This window comes from Aquarana catesbeiana, linkage group LG05 (assembly GCF_042186555.1).
Source record: "Aquarana catesbeiana isolate 2022-GZ linkage group LG05, ASM4218655v1, whole genome shotgun sequence".
Lineage (NCBI taxonomy): Eukaryota > Metazoa > Chordata > Amphibia > Anura > Ranidae > Aquarana > Aquarana catesbeiana.
In genome coordinates this window covers 273427523-273450927 of record NC_133328.1, presented here as the reverse complement: position 1 = coordinate 273450927, position 23405 = coordinate 273427523, and positions in this window count along the sequence as shown.

Here is a 23405-nt window from a genome sequence, read left to right as displayed (position 1 = left end):
AGTTAGAGAGAATCAGAAAAGGGGATTGGGAGGTTTCTTATTCTTTATGAAGGGAAGGTGAGTCTCCTGTAATAGCAGTGAGAGCAGTGACAGCAGGAGACCGACGCCCATATGCACCTGTCACTGTATGGTGGGGGAAGTCATCTTCTCCTACACATGTAATGGCTTTAATTGATACCAGAGCTGAATTTACACTTTTGCAAGGAAATCTTTCCCATCACAACGCAGAATTGATCTATGTAGAAGGTTTGGGAGAGCAAACCACACCAGCAGTTAGGATATGGGTGAAATTAGCTATTGGCAAGGGATCAGGATTTATGACAAATATTTTGGTATCAGAGTTACCTAAAAATATTCTTGGGATGGATGTACTTCAAGGTCAGTCAATTCAGACTGAAAGGGGTACATTCACATTCGGGTATCCTCATAAAGCGTATCTGGTTAGGGCGATGAAGGCTGTGGTCAGAGGTCATGCGAAATGGACCCCTGTCTACATTCCTCCACCAGAGAAGCCAGTCTGTCTCATGCAGTATAGACTTCCTGGAGGCCACAAAGAAATTGGGGAGACTATTCAAGAACTGTTGAGAGTAGGGATCCTTAGACCTGCTGTAAGTCCTTTCTCATCTCTGGTGTTCCCAATAAAGAAACCTGATGGGACATATAGAATGACTGTGGATTACAGAGGTCTAAACAAAGTGGCACCTCCATTGAAGTCAGCTGTACCAGATATGATTTTAATTGTTGAGAAAATTGCTAAAGAGGCAGGAGAATATCATGCTGTGATAGACCTGGCTAATGCTTTCTTTTTAATTTTGATAAACCCAGAGTGTCAAGAACAGTTTGCTAAGGTGTGGGACAGCCACCAGTACACTTTCACTGTCCTTCCGCATGGCTATCTTCCTTCTCCAACAATTTGTCATGGACTGATTGCCCAAGATTTGAGTACCCTGAATTTGAAAGTTGCCGTGTTTCAATACAATGATGACATGATCTCTGGGACAAAAGAAGATGTAACTGAAGCACTGCACCTACTGATACAGCACTCGGGAACAGAGGGTGAGCTAGCAACAGAGACAAAGTCCAAGGACCTGTCACAGAGGTGAAATTCCTAGGAATGACATGGACTGGGCCACAGAGGAAAATTCCAGAGACAGTTGTGCAAACTATCCAGGCACTGTCGCCCCTACTATCATAAAGGAGGCACAGAAGTCCATTGGAGTTGTGGGATTATGGAGAGCGTTCATCCCACATCTTGGACTGATTCTGAGGCCTATATACAATGTTACCAGGAAAAAGACTGAGTTCTCATGGGGTTCAGAGCAGCGGATCACATTCCTTGCTGCTAAAAAAAAACATTTTGCAGCATCAGGGATTGGGACCCGTAAGACAAGGAGTACCACGTCAGCTGGATGTACTGGAGCAGGATGGTACTATATCTTGGAGTCTGTGGCAGCCAAATGAAAAGAAAGGACTGAGAGCAATACCCATTGGATTTTGGTCCAAACAACTGACAGGGGCACATAAGAGATACACGCCCCTAGAGAAGTACCTGTTTGGGGCCTACACAGCACTTCAACATGTAGAGACCATTACAGGAAAGAACACAGTCACCATCCATACTGCATTACCAATAGCAGGATGGTGAGAGATAGTGGACTGACCACTAGGGAAGCTGTAGTCCAGAACCAGACACCGAAGAAATGGAAGTGGTACCTTTGAGAAAGCAGGGCGCCCCCCTCCCCCAAAGCGCCCACCCCCCATGTTGAGGGCATGGGGCCTGGTACGGCTCAGGAGGGAGGCACTCGCTCGTCCCCACCCCCTTTCCTGACCGGCCGGGCTGCATGCTCGGATAAGGGTCTGGTATGGATTTGGGGGGACCCCCACGCCAATTTTTCGGTGTAGGGGGTTCCCCTTACAATCCGTACCAGACCTAAGGGCCTGGTATGCCCCTGGGGGGAACCCACGCCGGTTTTTTCATTTAAAATTTGGCGCGGCATTCCCCCTCATACCAGACAGCTGTCAGCACTGCCTGTCGCTCATCGCGAAAGGAAAAAAAAGTTTTCCTTTCCCGATCAGCGAGCCAGCTCAGCGCTGGCTCCCGCGATGGGGCTTGCAGGTGTCAAATCTCGACGATAAATGCGGCGAGATTGATACAATATCGCGGTCACCTACTGTATGGGCACAGCAGAGTGTGTGGAGAAGTGCGACCATGGCCATTGCAAAAGTACTCCACCGGGTGGATTAAGAGTGCTGAGAGGCCTGCAGAGATCTGGCAGATTGACTTCATCAGTCCCCTGCCCCAGGGGAAACAATGGACTGAGATATTGTTGCACTTTAGTGGACTCCTATTCAGGACTTATGCTTGTTCATCCTTGCAAACGTGCAGCTCAAGCCGCAATGCTTCAACTGCTCCAGAAACTTGTTGTTGCTTATGGTTGTCCCAAACAAGTCCAAAGTGATAACGGCTCACACTTCACCGGATCAACAGTACAGCAGTAGGCCAAAGATTCAGGAGTGTACTGGTTGTGCCACATCCCATACTATCCACAGGCAGCTGGTTTGATTGAAAGATACAACAGGCTATTAAAGGACCAGATACACAAACTTACACCCACACATACACTAAGGGGATGAGATTGGGTCCTCACACAGGCAGTCATGTTGTTAAATTCTAGGCCAATAGCCAAAAGCACACCATATGAGAGGATGATAGGGGCTGGGACACAGATTCCACAGCTGCGTGCAGTGCAGAGTTCAGTATTTATGTAAGGTTCCTGAAAGAACAGGGCTTAACAGACACCATGTTACTGCTTCCCATGACATAGAAACCAAGAGTGACATATCTGAAGCTGAAGCCTTTCTAGGAATGAGAGGTAATCTGGCAGGAAGGTTTGAAGTTATATTTGCACTGGCAGATGAGCTTCAAGACAGTGGCTGGGACTCTGACTGGTTAGTGGATACTTCTCAGCAAGAGTGGAAAGTGAGGCTACATAACATCAAACCTTACAAAATAAACAGCAGTGATCTTCTGGAAAATATCAGTATATTTCCTCTCCCCCTATTGATGTTCTTTGGGGGGGGGTCAGAAGTGGATACAGGCAGGTGGCAAAGTATTGGTTAGATATCCAGGCAAGAAGCCATTTAGAGGAGAGATTGTAGCTGAAGGGCAGGGATCTACTGTTTATGTATTATTAGAAGGAACAGATAATTCACTTTGTTTTCACTCCACAGGCTGTCTATGATTTGATCCACAGGAAGACCAGAGAAAAGTGGTTACATGATGGACAGAATGATGGAAGACCGCAAGAACTGTGGAGAGCAAGGCCTTTGATGTATTACAAGCCTGGACTTGTTTCCAAAGAACTTTAGAATAGACTTTCTAATGAACTTTAAGCCAAAGACTGAAACATTTTCTCAGTGACAGAAATATGGGAGGGGTTGCATTCAAGGACAATTAATGTTTAGAATGAGTTGTTGGTAATGAAGAGATTTTCTGTGTGAAGTCTGGGAGAAAAATCAAGGACTGTGATAGAATAGCAATCAGACTTGTTTGATTGCAGAGATCAGGTTTGTCTGAGGATGTTTCCCAAATGAATGCCTTGGTAACAATGGGAACTGTTGACAGTTGGCAGTTTGGTTGCTAAGGTAAATGAGCCCAAAAGCCCAAATAAAAGGAGCAGTAGAGACTGATAGGAGCCCACTCATCATGGATTAACACCAGAGCAGGAGGAAGAATCTGTAATAAGCGAAGAAGGTGCCTGGTCTCCAGGAGCAATGGAGATCATGATTACACAGTAACCAGAGTTAAGTAACTTTTAAGTGTCTTTCTACTGTTACAGACCATAGGCTGTTTATTTGCTAGACATTTTGCTTGTTATAGATATCTGTTAGTCTTATACTGTATTACCAATATTGTAATAGTTTTGCATGTACAGCATTTTTGTGTAGTAAAAGCACATTTACACACTGCAGAGGTCTCAGCTTCCTTGCTTATACCACAAAGTAATCTTGCCAGATAGATGCAAGCAAAACACAGGTGCATCAAATTTTAATTTTCTACAGCAAGGCCAATTCTTGCTTTCATCAAGAGTACCTCTATAGCAGGGATATGCAATTAGCAGACCTCCGACTGTTGCAAAACTACAAGTTTCATCATGCCTCTGCCTCTGCCTCTGGGTGTCATGCCTGTGGCTGTCAGGGTCTTGCTATGCATCATGGGACTTGTAGTTCTACAACAGCTGGATGTCCGCTAATTGCAAATCCTTGCTCTATAGGGTTACTGTATGAAGGCACCACCAACACCCAAAGACCAATTTTTCCACAACTGTTTGACCGAGGCATATAATTAAATTTTTTTTCAGCAAGGCCAATTCTTGCTTTCATCAAGAGTACCTCTGTAGGGTTATGGTGTAAAGGCATTACCAACACATAAAGCCCAATTTTTCCACACTTACTTCTATCCAAAGTCTGTGAAGCACCAGACACCAGAGTTTATCTAAAAAAAAAAAAATGTTAATTGTATGCTATAATTTGGCTTCTTCACATACAGTAAGGCTTGCTTGTGCAACACTTTGTCATTTCCATCCAAAGTCTGCCAAAGAGTAGGGATGAACCGAACACCCCCGTTCATTTGCACCAGAACTTGCAAACAGACAAAAAATGTATGCGAATATGCAAACACTGTTAAAGTCTATGGGACACGAACATGCTTAATTTAAAGGCTTATATGCATGTTATTGCCATAAAAACATTTGGGGACCAAGGGGACATGGATCAATGCAAAAAAAAAGTTTTTAAAACGGACGTTTTTTCAGGAACAGTGATTTTAAGAATGCTTAAAGTGAAACAATAAAAATTAAATATTCCTTTTAAATATCATGCCTGGGGGGTCCCCTTAGTCTGCCTGTAAAGTAGCAAATTTTTCCCATGTTTAGAAAAGTATTGCAGCAAAATTACATTTCTAAAGGAAAAAATGTCATTTAAAATTGCTCACGGCTCTAATGTATTGCCAGATCCTGGCAATATACATAAAAAATCATTTAAAAAAACAGCATGAGTTTCCCCCCCAGTCTATGCCAGGCCCTTAGGGTCTGGTATGGATATTAAGGTGAACTCCACACCAATTAAAAAAAAAAAATGGTGTGGATGTCCCCCCCAAAGGGCCTGGTATGGACGGGGGAACCCATGCCGTTTTTTTCTTAATTCTGTCATAGGGCTCCCCTTAACCACTTCAATACACTATATTATATATTAAAGAAAAAAGTGAATTAAGGTCTGGTGTGACCCCTCTGACACCTCCATCCCTAATAGTGCACAAAAAAAACAAGAGAAATAGCCCTGGGACTTTAGATGAGGTGAGAGAGTAGGGATGAGCCGAACACCCCCCTGTTCGGTTCGCACCAGAACATGCGAACAGGAAAAAAGTTTGTTCGAACATGCGAACACCGTTAAAGTCTATGGGACACGAACATGAATAATCAAAAGTGCTAATTTTAAAGGCTTATATGAAAGTTATTGTCATAAAAAGTGTTTGGGGACCTGGGTCCTGCCCCAGGGGACATGGATCAATGCAAAAAAAAGTTTTAAAAACGGCCGTTTTTTCAGGAGCAGTGATTTTAATAATGCTTAAAGTCAAACAATAAAAGTGTAATATCCCTTTAAATTTCGTACCTGGGGGGTGTCTATAGTATGCCTGTAAAGGGGCGCATGTTTCCTGTGTTTAGAACAGTCTGACAGCAAAATGACATTTTGAAGGAAAAAACTCATTTAAAACTACTCGCGGCTATTGCATTGCCGACAATACACATAGAAGTTCATTGATAAAAACGGCATGGGAATTCCCCAAAGGGGAACCCCGAACCAAAATTAAAAAAAAATGACGTGGGAGTCCTCCTAAATTCCATACCAGGCCCTTCAGGTCTGGTATGGATATTAAGGGGAACCCCGGCCAAAATTTTAAAAAAAAAATGACGTGGGGTTCCCCCTAAATTCCATACCAGGCCCTTCAGGTCTGGTATGGAATTTAAGGGGAACCCCGCGCCAAAAAAAAAAAAAAAACGGCGTGGGGTCCCCCCAAAAATCCATACCAGACCCTTATCCGAGCACGCAACCTGGCAGGCCGCAGGAAAAGAGGGGGGGACGAGAGTGCGGCCCCCCCTCCCTCCTGAACCATACCAGGCCACATGCCCTCAACATTGGGAGGGTGCTTTGGGGTAGCCCCCCAAAACACCTTGTCCCCATGTTGATGAGGACAAGGGCCTCATCCCCACAACCCTGGCCGGTGGTTGTGGGGGTCTGCGGGCGGGGGGCTTATCGGAATCTGGAAGCCCAGTTTAACAAGGTGACCCCCAGATCCCGGCCCCCCCTGTGTGAAATGGTAAGGGGGTACATAAGTACCCCTACCATTTCACGAAGAAAGTGTCAAAAATGTTAAAAATGACAAGAGACAGTTTTTGACAATTCCTTTATTTAAATGCTTCTTCTTTCTTCTATCTTCCTTCATCTTCTGGTTCTTCTGGTTCTTCTGGCTCTTCTGGTTCTTCCTCCGGCGTTCTCGTCCAGCATCTCCTCCGCGGCGTCTTCTGTCTTCTTCTCCTCGGGCCGCTCCGCACCCATGGCATGGGGGGGAGGCTCCCGCTCTTCTCTTCTTCTTTTCTTCTCTTCTTCTCTTCTTCATTTTCTTCTCCGGGCCGCTCCGCAATCCATGCTGGCATGGAGGGAGGCTCCCGCTGTGTGACGGCGCTCCTCGTCTGACAGTTCTTAAATAACGGGGGGGCGGGGCCACCCGGTGACCCCGCCCCCCTCTGACGCACGGTGACTTGACGGGACTTCCCTGTGGCATTCCCCGTGACGTCACAGGGAAGTCCCGTCAAGTCACCGTGCGTCAGAGGGGGGCGGGGTCACCGGGTGGCCCCGCTCCCCCCGTTATTTAAGAACTGTCAGACGAGGAGCGCCGTCACACAGCGGGAGCCTCCCTCCATGCCAGCATGGATTGCGGAGCGGCCCGGAGAAGAAAAGAAGAAAAGAAGAAAAGAAGAAGAGGAGAAGAGGAGAAGAGGAGAAGAGAAGAAAAGAAGAAGAGAAGAGCGGGAGCCTCCCCCCCATGCCATGGGTGCGGAGCGGCCCGAGGAGAAGAAGATAGAAGACGCCGCGGAGGAGATGCTGGACGAGAACGCCGGAGGAAGAACCAGAAGAGCCAGAAGAACCAGAAGAACCAGAAGATGAAGGAAGATAGAAGAAAGAAGAAGCATTTAAATAAAGGAATTGTCAAAAACTGTCTCTTGTCATTTTTAACATTTTTGACACTTTTTTCGTGAAATGGTAGGGGTACTTATGTACCCCCTTACCATTTCACACAGGGGGGGGCCGGGATCTGGGGATCACCTTGTTAAAGGGGGCTTCCAGATTCCGATAAGCCCTCCGCCCGCAGACCCCCACAACCACCGGCCAGGGTTGTGGGGATGAGGCCCTTGTCCTCATCAACATGGGGACAAGGTGTTTTGGGGGGCTACCCCAAAGCACCCTCCCAATGTTGAGGGCATGTGGCCTGGTACGGTTCAGGAGGGAGGGGGGGCCGCACTCTCGTCCCCCCCTCTTTTCCTGCGGCCTGCCAGGTTGCGTGCTCGGATAAGGGTCTGGTATGGATTTTTGGGGGGACCCCACGCCGTTTTTTTTTTTTTTTTTTGGCGCGGGGTTCCCCTTAAAATCCATACCAGACCTGAAGGGTCTGGTATGGAATTTAGGGGGAACCCCACGTCATTTTTTTTTTTTAATTTTGGCCGGGGTTCCCCTTAATATCCATACCAGACCTGAAGGGCCTGGTATGGAATTTAGGGGGACTCCCACGTCATTTTTTTTTTTTAATTTTGGTTCGGGGTTCCCCTTTGGGGAATTCCCATGCCGTTTTTATCAATGAACTTCTATGTGTATTGTCGGCAATGCAATAGCCGCGAGTAGTTTTAAATGAGTTTTTTCCTTCAAAATGTCATTTTGCTGTCAGACTGTTCTAAACACAGGAAACATGCGCCCCTTTACAGGCACACTATAGACACCCCCCAGGTACGAAATTTAAAGGGATATTACACTTTTATTGATTGACTTTAAGCATTATTAAAATCACTGCTCCTGAAAAAACGGCCGTTTTTAAAACTTTTTTTTGCATTGATCCATGTCCCCTGGGGCAGGACCCAGGTCCCCAAACACTTTTTATGACAATAACTTGCATATTAGCCTTTAAAATTAGCACTTTTGATTTCTCCCATAGACTTTTAAAGGGTGTTCCGCGGCATTCGAATTTGCCGCGAACACCCCAAATTGTTCGCTGTTCGGTGAACTTGCGAACAGCCAATGTTCGAGTCGAACATGAGTTCGACTCGAACTCGAAGCTCATCCCTATGAGAGAGGTTTAGCCAATGTTCACAGCAAACAATGAGACAAAATCAATTTATTTGTTTCAAAATGTTATGTAACAGAGTGGCAACAACAATGATTGTGAGTTACCCGGCATAATAGCCAATGTACACAACACAGATGAAAGTAAATATATAAAAATATTTATTACAAATGTTATACATGAATGAGCAATAATAAAAAAAAAATACCCCTATCCAGACCATGCTGATCCTCTGGATTTTTCCCTGTTATGGCTTTTGTTTGCTCTGCCTCCTCAGCACGGCCGCCATCTTGATATCCAGTGTTTAGCGATTTATCTCAGCCCTTCAGTAAGTATGAGGTCTTTGCTTCAGACCTCTCTTGTCAATCATCCTGCCTGCCCCCATTTATCAACAACATACATCTATTGATCCTATCATTTATATTGAAGATACAACATTCATGCATCCGCCCCTGAAGAAGCGAGCAGGGTTTTGCACAACGAGCAGGGCTTTATTGATGCTTGTTTTATGCCGGTACATGCTGGGTATTATTGATGTCTGCATTATGTTTACATACCTCCCTGTCCATATGTATGTACATTTTATTTCTTATTGTGTGTGTGTATTTACTGACCCAGCAACTTTCAAGTTTTATTGTTGCTCATTGATGTATAACATTTGTAATAAATCTTTTTATATATTTACTTTCATCTGTGTTGTGTACATTGGCTTTTATGCCAGATAACTCACAATCATTGTTGTTGCCACTCCGTTACATAACATTTTGAAACAAATAAATTGATTTTGTCTCATTGTTCGCTGTGAACATTGGCTAAACCTCTTTCACCTCATCTAAAGTCCCAGGGCTATTTCTCTTGTTTTTTTTTTTGTGCTATATCATATATTGCACACTGCACTATATACCCTGCACTGTATTATATATATACTACACTGAGGGCACTATATAGTCTGAACTGCAGTGTATATATACTATGCGGACTGCACTACATACTCTCAACTGCAGTATATATACTATACAGACAGTACTATATACTCTGCTGAAAAATTGGGCCTTAGGTGGTGGCAAAACACAGTAACCCCTCACAGTTACTCTTGTTGGGCGCAGGAACGGTCCCTGCTGTTAAATATTATGTCAAAAATTGTAATTACATGCCCCTGTTAAACAGGGGCAGAAATATTGGGCCTTAGGTGTTGGTGGTGCCAGAACACTGTAACCCTTTACAGTTACTCTTGTTGGGTGCAGGAACAGTCCCTGCTGTTAAATATTATTTCAGTGGCTGCTTGCCCTCTTTTAGTGGCCTCTGAGCATCTGCCTCTCCTTGGAGGCCTTCCGGACATGATGGGTATTTTTTTTTTTTTAACACCACACTACACTGCATTATATACTGTGTACACCGCCTGAAGTGTGTTTGAAACTGTACACACTGTATCATATACTGTGTACACCATATTATATACTGAGTACATATATATATATATATAAATATATCTATTTATACTAGTAGACTGTGTGTATGTGTGTGTGTGTGTGTGTGTGTATATATATATATATATATATATATATATATATATATATATATATATATATCTCAAATACACTGTCTGTACTATATAACAAAAAAAGGAGAAAAGGGAACCAATAGAATATTTTATGTGGGTGTACCAACTGGTATTGTTCCACACACTAATATTGGGTGGGACTCTGTGACAAAAAGACATATGAGGGAGTGTGCACTGTGTCAGAAAGACGACTCAGTTCTAAGTGTCAGATGGATGAGCCCTGGGAAATAATTACCTGTCTGATAAAGTAATGAATTAAATTATTTTATTGAAAAAGATCAATTATTAAAAATACAGCAAATCCACACCTGACACTATGAATAAACATAAGGGTCTGGGGACAAGGACAGACAACAAACACACACAAAACAACGATAGACACCACCAAGAAATTCATCAAATAGTACTGTAAATAAAGGGCATGGTTTGGCCGCAGCAGATGATGGCCGCCTGGATTCTCTGCTCTCCCTCAGATGGGGGCACAACAGCAATTACAGAGCCATTATTAGCCGTCCTTACCTCCGGTTCGGAGGCCACTGCTTCTGGGACACTCCGGAACATGTCCAAGAAGAAAAAGTATACAAATAACCAGAGATCACGCCGTTTTCATGAACACATCATGAAGCCGGCTCTCTCCTCTCTACATGATGGCACAGCAGGAAAGCTGTTCAACTTCACCCTCACCCACACAGTCTAACACAGCGCCGGACAACCTGTGGAACATGGAGGAAAACAAACAGCTGGACCCCACTGCCTCTCCTCAATCCCAGGACAGAGGTAAGAGAGCCGCAGAATCCCTGGCAGGCTCACCAGCTAAATCACCTGCTCTAAAGAAGCAGCATTGGGCTGACGCTGCACACACAGGAGACAGTGCCACTAACTCCTGAAGTAGAATAGTAAAGTATCGAACCAGGCAGAACTTCAGCAATGCAGGTTTATTAACAGCTGATAACATACAGGTTTATGTTCAAAATATTACAATATACAGGTCTAATTTATACAGTTTCTTACAATGCATGCATATTAGATATAAATATTCTTATCCTCTAACCAAATTTAAACAATTGTGAATTGTTCTCACCTTGAACCAGAATGGGTCTTTTCTGCCAATTCTTGGGAACCTCTCACCTGATAGGGACCAGCCAATTGGCCGGTGGTCTGGTCCCCTCACAGAGTTCTGAGTTCCAGCTCGACCAAGTTCGTGAGGGAAATTCACCTGAGACCACATTCTGGAACAAGTTAAGAAGTCTTCTCTGACTCGTACGAGGAGACAAGTTATGGACAGATACTTGCCCATTGGTTCTGACCTCTATGACCCGTGCAATAGGGCAGCATACATAGAGTTCAGCCTTATGAGCTCCTATCTGACTTGTCCGAGGGGACAAGTTAGGACAGATACTTGCCCATTGGTTCTGACCTCTATGACCCGTGCAATAGGGCAGCATACATAGAGTTCAGCCTTATGAGCTCCTATCTGACTTGTCCGAGGGGACAAGTTAGGACAGATACTTGCCCATTGGTTCTGACCTCTATGACCCGTGCAATAGGGCAGCATACATAGAGTTCAGCCTTATGAGCTCCTATCTGACTTGTCTGTCTAACAATTGTAGAGCTTGCATTTATATACCCTTTTACAAGTCTTATCTCAACTATCTGTCTTACATATGATTGGTCACTAAGATATACGTCAAAGTAACCAACCATAAATCTGACACTTGTTCTACAACCAGATAAACTTAATTATTCCCAAAATTCCTATATGTTCATTAAAGTGATTTATAACTGTTTTTGTCCAATTAAAAACACCTGTATGGAGACAGTCTGGCACCCAGCTGTGTTATCAAACTCTCCTTATCTTGATACTAGCTTCAAGGATTTGCAGATTTACGACTGAGACAATGAACTTTCAATAACCCCACCAGATGTGTTATATGTCTCACTATATGTATGTATTTTAACAGTTTTAATGAGGGCACAAGCAGACCTTTGTTTGACCTTGTCAAACTTAATTTAATGTACTGTACATAACTTTAATTATTTCTAAACCACCTGTTTTCATCTCTTTATCTGTCTGATTTATATGCATTTCAGACTTGAGACAATTCTATATTACTTGAATCTATCCTAATGAACTTTCACCCAGTAAACTATCTTAATACATTTTCGAGAACACCTGTGTACAAGTACTTGTCATAAAGCAGAGGTCATTTAAAGTTCAACACTTATAAATGAAGACTTTCTAAATCTATGGAAAACACAGTATACATTATTAAAGATTAATAATTGTTGCTTTACTTATTGAATAATAATATTGATAAAACCACTACTATATAATAATATGAATAATAATAATAATAATAATAATAATAATTATCAATAAAATATATGCAAATCAAAAAAAAAAAATATATATATATATATATATATATATATATATATATATATATATATATATATATATATGAAATACATTGGCTAATATGAGATTCCACAACATTTCCCCCCTGTTGAGGCATAAGCCTCACAGCAATTACAGTACAGATCACCCACCATGCTCCTCAGAGACCCCATGCACCCAACACTGATCACATAAATTGTCCAAAAAAAAAATTAAAAATAAATCAGTCCAAAAAATAAATAATAAATAAATCAGTCCAATCAAAAACACACTGCATCTTCTTCTGTAGCTGCAAAGTCATTCTCCATATGTGGCACGGAAAACATATTTGTCAGTCTCAGTGGCATTGTGATCATTCTTGCCACAAACTACTTGCAACAGGCAACAGTTACTCAGCAACATCACATCAAGGATAACAGGGAAGAGGAACAATCCGTTTAGTTAGTGAATGAAAGCCAAGTATGTGGTCCCAAGGAGCATTCAGCAGACTCAGTCCCATAAGGCTCTGCCTTTTCCTGCATAGGTCTTTTCAGCTTAGCCAAGTGCTTGATGTGTCTGGAGAGATCTCCTTCATCATAATTTGCTGGTCCAGTATCATAGCACAAGCTGCTTTGGATGCTGTAAGACACAAGTTCAGTGCATACCTGTTCTGCAAAGATACAAGTCTCAGCTTTTCCAGTTCCTCCTTTTATGCATGAAATCCTTCCTTTGTAGCAATGAACATTTGTAACAAGTTACATCATGTCTTCTGCGATCACCGAATATTTGTCTGGATATAAAATACACTTCAAAAATATAGTTATAAAAAATAAAAATAAAAATAAAGTCAGTGTCAGGATACAATAGGTCTCTGGCAAACATTTCAGGGCAACCTACAAAGCAATGGCTCCTCCACTCTCATCTTATCTAATAACTTAATTTAGTGGCTTCCTTTTACTTCTACAACATCAGCTAAAATAATATACATAACTATATATAGTTTTGTCATAATACAATACTCTTACAATATTAATAATAATTGTTAGTATAAATCCCTTGAAGTACATAATTTCACTACAAAGTATTTTATATAGACTATTCTTTTACATTTCCCAACCTATACTATTTCCCATACAATAATTGTAAATTCTTATAATTTCTTAACCTTGACTCCACCTTTCAGTCACTATTACCCTGGTCATGTCATACTGTCAATATAGTCAGTCCAGATATTTCACTAGTTTTAATTTTGTAGTCTTCCCACAAAGTTTGCTAAACCCAAAACCATTTCACTTTTTGTCCATTTCTGCACATACTATACTGCAGAATATTATACAATAACAGTCAGCATGGGTCTCTTCTGTCAGTCACTGCTATACTGTCTAAGTCAGTAGCCTACCTCTTCTATGTCTTAAAACATGAATTATAAAACAATATCATGACAAATATCATAACATATCCTATAAGGCATCAATAGCATACAGTCTTTAGCGATAATGTCATACTCATTACATTACACCTCCCCACTTTTTTTTTTTCAAAAAAAAATGATAAAACTATTTGTTTATAATGATTGAACATTACTCAAAGTAGAACTCTACTCACAAAAATGTGATAAAATAAGGTTCATTAGCAAGAAAAATACATTCCACATTAAATTATTATGCTACCATTTTACTGAAGCCCATAACCTTTGAGCAGCAGTAGAATTTCAGGCTGTCAGCAAACTGGCCTCTAGATTTTTAAGCAGTGCAAAAAAATAGAGCACAACTGAGCCTGTGTAGAGCAGGGTGGAACAGTGGATTTTAAACAGTATAGGCACTTATTTTTTTTACTGTGCTTCATAGCTACACCTGCAAAAAGGGTTAGCCTCAAGTGATCCAGCAGGAATCAATTTTCTGACCAAAGTTCCACTTTAAGGTGTTCACAATATTAATACTTATAACATATATAACAAACAAAACAACAGTAAGTCTCTACATACAAAGTATCACATATAATTAAATAGAAATGTCCATTACTGAAATATTTCCAATGTCTTTGTCTGCAATAGGGATGAGCTTCGAGTTCGAGTCGAACTCATGTTCGACTCGAACATTGGCTGTTCGCAAGTTCGCCGAACAGCGAACAATTTGGGGTGTTCGCGGCAAATTCGAGTGCCGCAGAACACCCTTTAAAAGTCTATGGGAGAAATCAAAAGTGCTAATTTTAAAGGCTAATATGCAAGTTATTGTCATAAAAAGTGTTTGGGGACCTGGGTCCTGCCCCAGGGGACATGGATCAATGCAAAAAAAAGTTTTAAAAACGGCCGTTTTTTCAGGAGCAGTGATTTTAATAATGCTTAACCACTTGAGCCCCGGACCATTATGCTGCCTAAGGACCAGAGGTCTTTTTCCAATTTGGCACTGCGTCGCTTTAACTGCTAATTGCGCGGTTATGCAATGCTGTACCCAAACGAAATTTGCGTCCTTTTCTTCCCACAAATAGAGCTTTCTTTTGATGGTATTTGATCACCTCTGCAGTTTTTATTTTTTGCGCTATAAACGGAAAAAGACCGAAAATTTTGAAAAAAAATGATATTTTCTACTTTTTGTTATAAAAAAAATCCAATAAACTCAATTTTAGTCATACATTTAGGCCAAAATGTATTCGGCCACATGTCTTTGGTAAAAAAAATGTCAATAAGCGTATATTTATTGGTTTGCGCAAAAGTTATAGCGTCTACAAACTAGGGTACATTTTCTGGAATTTACACAGCTTTTAGTTTATGACTGCCTATGTCATTTCTTGAGGTGCTAAAATGGCAGGGCAGTACAAACCCCCCCCCCAAATGACCCCATTTTGGAAAGTAGACACCCCAAGGAAATTGCTGATAGGCATGTTGAACCCATTGAATATTTATTTTTTTTGTCCCAAGTGATTGAATAATGACAAAAAAAAAAAAAAAAAAAATATTTACAAAAAGTTGTCACTAAATGATATATTGCTCACACAGGCCATGGGCCTATGTGGAATTTCACCCCAAAATATATTCAGCTACTTCTCCTGAGTACGGGGATACCACATGTGTGGGACTTTTTGGGAGCCTAGCCGCGTATGGGACCCCGAAAACCAATCACCGCCTTCAGGATTTCTAAGGGTGTAACTTTTTGATTTCACTCTTCACTGCCTATCACAGTTTCGGAGGCCATGGAATGCCCAGGTGGCACAACCCCCCCCCAAATGACCCCATTTTGGAAAGTAGACACCCCAAGCTATTTGCTGAGAGGCATATTGAGTCCATGGAATATTTTATATTTTGACACAAGTTGCGGGAAAGTGACACTTTTTTTTTTTTTTTTTTGCACAAAGTTGTCACTAAATGATATATTGCTCACACAGGCCATGGGCCTATGTGGAATTGCACCCCAAAATACATTTAGCTGCTTCTCCTGAGTATAGGGATACCACATGTGTGGGACTTTTTGGGAGCCTAGCCGCGTACGGGGCCCCGAAAACCAATCACCGCCTTCAGCATTTTTAAGGGCGTGAATTTTTGATTTTACTCTTCACTGCCTAACACCGTTTCGGAGGCCATGGAATGCCCAGGTGGCACAAAACCCCCCCAAATGACCCCATTTTGGAAAGTAGACACCCCAAGCTATTTGCTGAGAGGCATGGTGAGTATTTTGCAGCTCTCATTTGTTTTTGAAAATGAAGAAAGACAAGAAAAAACTTTTTTTTTTTTTCTTTTTTCAAATTTCAAAACTTTGTGACAAAAAGCGAGGTCTGCAAAATACTCACTATACCTCTCAGCAAATAGCTTGGGGTGTCTACTTTCCAAAATGGGGTCATTTGGGGGGGTTTTGTGCCACCTGGGCATTCCATGGCCTCTGAAACTGTGATAGGCAGTGAAGAGTGAAATCAAAAATTCACGCCCCTTAGAAAGCCTGAAGGCGGTGCTTGGTTTTCGGGGTCCCGTACACGGCTAGGCTCCCAAAAAGTCTCACACATGTGGTATCCCCGTACTCAGGAGAAGCAGCAGAATGTATTTTGGGGTGTAATTTCACATATTCCCATGGCATGTTTGAGCAATATATCATTTAGTGACAACTTTGTGCAAAAAAAAAAAAAAAATTTGTCTCTTTCCCGCAACTTGTGTCGCAATATAAAATATTCCATGGACTCGACATGCCTCTCAGCAAATAGCTTGGGGTGTCTACTTTCCAAAATGGGGTCATTTGGGGGGGTTTTGAACTGTCCTGGCATTTTATGCACAACATTTAGAAGCTTATGTCACACATCACCCACTCTTCTAACCACTTGAAGACAAAGCCCTTTCTGACACTTATTTTTTACATGAAAAAGTTTTTTTTTTTTTTGCAAGAAAATTACTTTGAACCCCCAAACATTATATATTTTTTTAAAGCAAATGCCCTACAGATTAAAATGGTGGGTGTTTCATTTTTTTTTTTCACACAGTATTTGCGCAGCGATTTTTCAAACGCATTTTTTGGGGAAAAAACACACTTTTTTAAATTTTAATGCACTAAAACACACTATATTGCCCAAATGTTTGATGAAATAAAAAAGATGATCTTAGACCGAGTACATGGATACCAAACATGACATGCTTTACAATTGCGCACAAACGTGCAGTGGCAACAAAATAAATACATTTTTAAAAGCCTTTAAAAGCCTTTACAGGTTACCACTTTAGATTTGCAGAGGAGGTCTACTGCAAAAATTACTGCCCTCGATCTGACCTTCGCGGCGATACCTCACATGCATGGTGCAATTGCTGTTTACGTTTGACGACAGACCGCCGCTTGCGTTCGCCTTAGCGCAAGAGCAGGGGGCGACAGGGGTGCTTTTTTTTTTTTTTTTTTTTTTCTTTATTATTTTTTTGCTTTTTTATCTTATTTTTTAACTGTTCCTTTCATTTTTTTTTTTTTTAAATCATTTTTATTGTTATCTCGGGGAATGTAAATATCCCCTATGATAGCAATAGGTAGTGACAGGTACTCTTTTTTGAAAAAATTGGGGTCTATTAGACCCTAGATCTCTCCTCTGCCCTCAAAGCATCTGACCACACCAAGATCGGTGTGATAAAATGCTTCCCCAATTTCCCAATGGCGCTATTTACATCCGGCGAAATCGAAGTCATAAAATGCTCGTAGCTTCCGGTTTCTTAGGCCATAGAGATGTTTGGAGCCACTCTTGTCTCTGATCAGCTCTATGGTCAGCTGGCTGAATCACCGGCTGCATTCTCAGGTTCCCTGTTGAGACAGGAGAGCCAGAGAAAAACACGGAAGACGGTGGGGGGGGGGCATTCCCTCCCACGGCTTGTAAAGGCAGTCTAGAGGCTAATTAGCCGCTAGGATTGCTTTTACATGAAAGCCGACCGCTGGCTGAAAAGAATGATACCAAGATGATACCTAAACCTGCAGGCATCATTCTGGTATAACCACTCAAAGTTGTGAATGGCGTACCTGAAGACAAAAAAATGGTTAACAATAAAGCACAGTAAACAGTAAAGTATAAATAATTACATACCTGAAAAACAAACATGATAAAACATAATAACAATAACAATAACAATAACAATAAAACACTGCAGAATAGAATACAGTAAAAAAAGAGCAGAACAATAGAGAGAGAGAATAGAGAGAGAGAACAATAAAACAACTATTTTTTTTTATTTTATATATATATTTTTTTTTTTTTACACTTTTTTTGTAACTAACTTTTATAACTGTAACCGGTTCCAGGTTCGGGTCTCTCAAAATGCGATGGCATCTTGGGAGACCCTGTGAAAGTGTGCCTAGTCTGTGCAATGCTGTACCCTACGCTAATACTCAACTAGTGTATGGTAGCGTTCAAAACATTCACCAATGCAAAGACCAGGATTGTCAGGACAGGAGGGACAATAATAGCGGGTGTCACGCCTATATCCGCGTTTGCTGCAGACACAACATCTTTTTGGGGGGGTTCGTTGAGTAGGGGTACTCGGGAGCACATAAAAATGCCTCTCATGCAGCCGACTGCATTTGGTTGGGGATGTGAATGGGGGAAGTACGGGCGCTGCAGAAGTGGTGGGTTCCCAATTAGGATTGGCGAATGCAGCAGGAAGGGCACTATGGGCACGACGGGCCTGTGTTTGTCTTTTTGGTGGCAGCGGGACACTACTTGTGCTTGTCACCTCACCAGCTTGAACTGCACTTATGGGACTCGCCACGTCACCAAGTGTTACTGCAGCGCTGGTTTGACTACGACCGGGGTATACTAGGCCGCTGGTGCTTGCCAGTTCAATAAAAAGCTTCCAAAAAAACTGTTAGCGATCGCAGGGATCAGGCCTGACTCTGCGAACGCTGCAGTTATGCGTTTAGTGTTTTGTAAGTGTCAGTGATCGATCGATGCTGCACTTGGGTGGGCTGGACTGGGCCGGGCGGAGGGGCAAAACGCAGGTGCTAGCAGGTATCTGGGTTGATCCCGCTAACACTGCGTTTTTGGGAACCCTAAACTGCTGGGGACGCTAGTATAGATCTGATCGGATCAGATATTGATCCGTTCAGATACTATACCACTAAAGGAGGCGTATGCTGCGTGCGTGGGTGTTAGTGGTACTGGCGCTAACCTGACGCTGCCTGGGGCCGGTGCTTGCTAGTTCACCAAAATGCTACCAAAAAAACTGTTAGCGATCGCAGGGATCAGGCCTGACTCTGCGAACGCTGCAGTTATGCGTTTAGTGCCTTGTAAGTGTCAGTGATCGATCGATACTGCACTTGGGTGGGCTGGGCTGGGCCGGGCGGAGGGGCACAACGCAGGTGCTAGCAGGTATCTGGGCTGATCCCGCTAACACTGCGTTTTTGGGAACCCTAAACTGCTGGGGACGCTAATATAGATCTGATCGGATCAGATATTGATCCGATCAGATACTATACCACTAAGGGAGGTGTACGGTGCGTACGTGGGTGTTAGCGGTACTGGCGCTAACCTGACGCTGCCTGGTGCTTGCTTGCCAGTTCACCAAAATGCTACCAAAAAAACTGTTAGCGATCGCAGGGATCAGGCCTGACTCTGCGAACGCTGCAGTTATGCGTTTAGTGTTTTGTAAGTGACAGTGATCGATCGATACTGCACTTGGGTGGGCTGGGCGGAGGGGCAAAACGCAGGTGCTAGCGGGTATCTGGGCTGATCCCGCTAACACTGCGTTTTTGGGAACCCTAAACTGCTGGGGACGCTAGTATAGATCTGATCAGATCAGATATTGATCCGATCAGATACTATACCACTAAGGGAGGCGCATGCTGCGTGCGTGGGTGTTAGCGGTACTGGCGCTAATCTGACGCTGCCTGGGGCGACGCATATCACCGCCGGGCGATCAGGGGGCTAAACCTTTATTAGGTAATAAATGGCGGGTGCCCTGACACTATAAAAAATAAACGAACTAACCTGCGTCACCCGTAACGGTTATACGGTGATCAGTGGTGAAAGGGTTAACTAGGGGGCAATCAAGGGGTTAAAACATTTATTAGGTAGTATATGGGGGTCCCTGTCACTATAAAACGCTGACGGCGAACCTAAATATTTACCTCACTAACTAGCGTCACCAGCGACACTAATACAGCGATCAGAAAAATGATCGCTTAGCGACACTGGTGACAGGGGGTGATCAAGGGGTTAAAACTTTATTAGGGGGGGTTAGGGGGGTACCCTAGACCTAAAGGGGGGTAATACTAACTGTCCCAACACTATAACTGTCACAAACTGACACTATGCAGTAATCAGAAAAAAAAAAAAAAAAAACCTGCTGGTTTCAGTTTGTGACGGGGGGGGGGGTGATTGGGGGGGGATCGGGGGGCGATCGGGGGGGGGATCGGGGTGTTTTGTATGCCTGGCATGTTCTACTGTGTGTGTGTGTGTTGTGCACTCACATTGATGTCTTCTCCCCTCGGCGCTGGAACGGAAACTACCGAGCCGAGGGGAGATGACATCATTTCCTTTGCTGCTGTTTAGCATACAGCAGCAAAGGAATGTTCCCATTGGCCGGCGGCGATCGCGAGGGGGGGGCCACGAACGGATGGCCTCCCCCTCATCTCGGATCGCCGGGGAACAGAACGGGACCGCTTCGGGCACCGGGGGGGGTCCGATCGGACCCCCCACCCGCTAGAGGCAAATCACGTACATGTACGTGATTTTGCCTGACCGTGCCGCCTTGCCGACGTAAATCGGCGTTAGGCGGTCCTTAAGTGGTTAAAGTCAAACAATAAAAGTGTAATATCCCTTTAAATTTCGTACCTGGGGGGTGTCTATAGTATGCCTGTAAAGGGGCGCATGTTTCCTGTGTTTAGAACAGTCTGACAGCAAAATGACATTTTGAAGGAAAAAACTCATTTAAAACTACCTGCGGCTATTGCATTGCCGACAATACACATAGAAGTTCATTGATAAAAACGGCATGGGAATTCCCCAAAGGGGAACCCCGAACCAAAATTTAAAAAAAAAATGACGTGGGAGTCCCCCTAAATTCCATACCAGGCCCTTCAGGTCTGATATGGATATTAAGGGGAACCCCGGCCAAAATAAAAAAAAAAAAAATGACGTGGGGTTCCCCCTAAGTTCCATACCAGACCCTTCAGGTCTGGTATGGATTTTAAGGGGAACCCCGCGCCAAAAAAAAAAAAAAAAAAAAACGGCGTGGAGTCCCCCCAAAAATCCATACCAGACCCTTATCCAAGCACGCAACCTGGCAGGCAGCAGGAAAAGAGGGGGGGACGAGAGTGCGGCCCCCCCTCCTGAGCCGTACCAGGCCACATGCCCTCAACATTGGGAGGGTGCTTTGGGGTAGCCCCCCAAAACACCTTGTCCCCATGTTGATGAGGACAAGGGCCTCATCTCCACAACCCTGGCCGGTGGTTGTGGGGGTCTGCGGGCGGGGGGCTTATCGGAATCTGGAAGCCCCCTTTAACAAGGGGACCCCCAGATCCCGGCCCCCCCCTGTGTGAAATGGTAAGGGGGTACTTACCCCTACCATTTCACTAAAAAAACTGTCAAAAATGTTAAAAATGACAAGAGACAGTTTTTGACAATTCCTTTATTTAAATACTTCTTCTTTCTTCTATCTTCCTTCATCTTCTGGTTCTTCTGGTTCTTCTGGCTCTTCTGGTTCTTCCTCAGGCGTTCTCGTCCAGCATCTCCTCCGCGGCATCTTCTATCTTCTTCTCCTCGGGCTGCTCCGCACCCATGGCATGGGGGGAGGCTCCCGCTCTTCTCTTCTTCTTCATCTTCTTCTCTTCTTCTCTTCTTCTTTTCTTCTCTTCTTCATTTTCTTCTCCGGGCCGCTCCGCACCCATGCTGGCATGGAGGGAGGCTCCCGCTGTGTGACGGTGCTCCTCGTCTGACAGTTCTTAAATAAAGGGGGGCGGGGCCACCCGGTGACCCCGCCCCCCTCTGACGCACGGTGACTTGACGGGACTTCCCTGTGACGTCACGGGGAATGCCACAGGGAAGTCCCGTCATGTCCCGTGCGTCAGAGGGGGGCGGGGTCACCGGGTGGCCCCACCCCATTATTTAAGAACTGTCAGACGAGGAGCGCCGTCACACAGCGGGAGCCTCCCTCCATGCCAGCATGGGTGCGGAGCAGCCCGGAGAAGAAAATGAAGAAGAGAAGAAGAGAAGAAGAGAAGAAGATGAAGAAGATGAAGAAGATGAAGAGAAGAGCGGGAGCCTCCCCCCCATGCCATGGGTGCAGAGCGGCCCGAGGAGAAGAAGATAGAAGACGCCGTGGAGGAGATGCTGGACGAGAATGCCGGAGGAAGAACCAGAAGAGCCAGAAGAACCAGAAGATGAAGGAAGATAGAAGAAAGAAGAAGTATTTAAATAAAGGAGTTGTCAAAAACTGTCTCTTGTCATTTTTAACATTTTTGACAGTTTTTTAGTGAAATGGTAGGGGTACTTTTGTACCCCCTTACCATTTCACACGGGGGGGGCCGGGATCTGGGGGTCCCCTTGTTAAAGGGGGCTTCCAGATTCCGATAATCCCCCCGCCCGCAGACCCCCACAACCACTGGCCAGGGTTGTGGGGATGAGGCCCTTGTCCTCATCAACATGGGGACAAGGTGTTTTGGGGGGCTACCCCAAAGCACCCTCCCAATGTTGAGGGCATGTGGCCTGGTACGGTTCAGGAGGGGGGCCGCACTCTCATCCCCCCCTCTTTTCCTGCGGCCTGCCAGGTTGCGTGCTCGGATAAGGGTCTGGTATGGATTTTTGGGGGGACCCCACGCCGTTTTTTTTTGTTTTTTTTTGGCGCGGGGTTCCCCTTAAAATCCATACCAGACCTGAAGGGTCTGGTATGGAATTTAGGGGGAACCCCACGTCATTTTTTTTTTTACATTTTGGCCGGGGTTCCCCTTAATATCCATACCAGACCTGAAGGGCCTGGTATGGAATTTAGGGGGACTCCTACGTCATTTTTTTTTTTAATTTTGGTTCGGGGTTCCCCTTTGGGGAATTCCCATGCCGTTTTTATCAATGAACTTCTATGTGTATTGTCGGCAATGCAATAGCCGCGGGTAGTTTTAAATGAGTTTTTTCCTTCAAAATGTCATTTTGCTGTCAGACTGTTCTAAACACAGGAAACATGCGCCCCTTTACAGGCATACTATAGACACCCCCCAGGTACGAAATTTAAAGGAATATTACACTTTTATTGTTTGACTTTAAGCATTATTAAAATCACTGCTCCTGAAAAAACGGCCGTTTTTAAAACTTTTTTTTGCATTGATCCATGTCCCCTGGGACAGGACCCAGGTCCCCAAACACTTTTTATGACAATAACTTGCATATTAGCCTTTAAAATTAGCACTTTTGATTATTCATGTTCGTGTCCCATAGACTTTAACGGTGTTCGCGTGTTTGAACGAACTTTTTTCCTGTTCGCATGTTCTGGTGCGAACCGAACAGGGGGGTGTTCGGCTCATCCCTAGTCTGCAACAGTCTCTTGTATGTATTCCACTTGCACTTATGTGAATAACACTCTTGGTAATCTCACTCAGACTTTGACTACTACAGAAATGGAAAATGTCACTGTCACA